The sequence below is a fragment of the Aplysia californica genome, unplaced genomic scaffold (assembly GCF_000002075.1).
Source record: "Aplysia californica isolate F4 #8 unplaced genomic scaffold, AplCal3.0 scaffold00039, whole genome shotgun sequence".
Taxonomy (NCBI): Eukaryota; Metazoa; Mollusca; class Gastropoda; order Aplysiida; family Aplysiidae; genus Aplysia; species Aplysia californica.
In genome coordinates this window covers 2,227,584-2,229,643 of record NW_004797309.1, presented here as the reverse complement: position 1 = coordinate 2,229,643, position 2,060 = coordinate 2,227,584, and the positions used below count along the sequence as shown (strand labels likewise).

General features: G+C 39.5%; 1 long non-coding RNA gene across 2 annotated transcripts in view; it reads right to left on the bottom strand.

The window, feature by feature from the left end:
* Positions 1–869: 869 nt before the first annotated feature.
* The window catches only part of LOC118479203, a 6,610-nt gene continuing 5,419 nt past the window's right edge, over positions 870–2,060 (bottom strand). For both annotated transcript variants that reach the window (XR_004859547.1, XR_004859548.1), the window contains exon 2: positions 870–1,489. This is a non-coding gene — a long non-coding RNA (uncharacterized LOC118479203). The remainder of the gene's footprint in view (positions 1,490–2,060) is intronic.

Here is a 2,060-nt window from a genome sequence, read left to right as displayed (position 1 = left end):
TCTCACTTTCACAGTTTATATTATGCATGCATAATTGCATTGTTTTTTTTACCACTCTCCTTCCCCCCTCCTTATTTTTAATTGATACTTCGGATTGACTTCGAAAGGATGCAACTCCTCAGCACAAAGCCTCTGTGAAAAACAACACACGAAGGTATTTGAAAGGTCAACATTGTTTGAGAACTATAGTGTCACAGAAAGACATTAATTTAGACGAGTACATCGATAGATACTAGGTATTATGACTGTTTGCACATAAACACAGATTCTGGAAAATAACAGTAAGATTATTAAAGATTTAGAAGACTGATACGTTTTACGGAAAGAGAAAAGACAGACAAAAGTCCACACAGCTGAAAGATTTAAAAAATATCAACAGAATAATACATTTTCAATCACACTTCAATTTCAGTACATGTACTAATATAGGCCGTGCATGGCTATTTGACAAAGCAAAGAAACATCAAACGGAAGACAGGGAGTTGCGGGGACGGGGGCGGAATAAAGTCACAAAACCCCTTTCAATTACCAGTGGGAAAGACACACGGAGTTGAGATAGATTTATAAATCAGCCAATAAGCAAGGAGACAAGTAAATCCAATAAAAGCTGAAGAGAAACAAACTTTAAACTCGAAAGCGGACATTCAACCGCAGCGTGGCTTTGCACAATCAACATAAGGAATGTCAATAACTGAGAGCACAAAACATTCCAGCTTCTTTGTTCTATCGAATGAACCTGTAATTGCCCGGCCCATTTTTCTAAAAGAACTAACGCAAATGCTATTGGCATAAAAGAGCATATTGGTAAGATGGCGGTTTGCCGGAAATTCCTTTCAGATTTAGCAATTTGCCAAAGCAACAATTTTCTCTAGTGTCCCATCAAACGTTTATTTTCTGACAAGCATTTACATTTTAAAAAAGCCATCCCAGAATTGAAAGCATTGCAACACCTCAAACGAAGCCACATTCATATCAACAGTAACTCTTGGCCTGACATACTCACCAGTATTTTGTCTCGAAATCCTTCCCCAAGCTGGCCGCATAACGAAACCATCCACCACCGATCCAACACCAGGGGTAACCGGAACGGGAAATCCAAAAAGGATGCTGAGAGTGGCAAATTAGCAAATCCTTTCTGCTAACAAAAAGACCAGAGTGTTCTTTTTTCCCGCTAGGTGGCCTCTTTTAAGAGATGACTTACGTTGGGGATAGCCATGTTCTGAGGTTTATAATTTAAGTGATTTAACTGTCAAGAAGGTTCCTTTGTGCTGCTTTGACAAGGGCAGCAAGATCCGTTAAATAGACGGGGCAAGATGGTGTATTTTGCTTTGAATCCTCACTGCTTCCCTGAGAAATGATCATACAGCGGCTCAAAAATTGTGTGTGCTGCATGCGCACTGGTCCCAGATGTTTTAGGACGATGAATGACACACCGTAGCACCTGTCTTTGGTCTTTTGTCAAAGTTCAAACTACTCGTATTAATAATATCTGTGGACATAACAATAGTCATGCATTAGGCTGGCTTGGTTAAAATTCCTTTAATAGTCCATCAACATGCTGTCCCCCATGACCATAGACTCTTCCTTAATACAACCATGACAAGTGTATAATTTTCCATGACCCTTCCAAGGATACCCTTCAAAAGTGCATTCGTTTATTTTACATTATTTATCACATCACGTATTTACTTGTTCCTTCTTCTGTAACCATTTCTGGTGGCACAGACGTTCCTCGTGCAAATAGTGACAATAATAATAATAATAATAATAATAATAATAATAATAATAATAAGCAAAACCACAACCCCATCCGCCCACCCAACCCCCTCCCCCAAAAGATAAAACCCCCAAAGCAACAAACATGCAAGCGAACATTAAAAATTACTTCATGGCAACCGCCGTGGCAACACCAAGACAAACTCTCCCGCACTTGTCGGAAGGATGGTACTCATTTAATATTCACATAAATAAACTAACACGCACAAGCTGGCCATATATATCTCTCTCTCTCTGTCTCTCTGTCTGTCTGTCTGTCTGTCTGTCTCTCTCTCTCTCTCTCT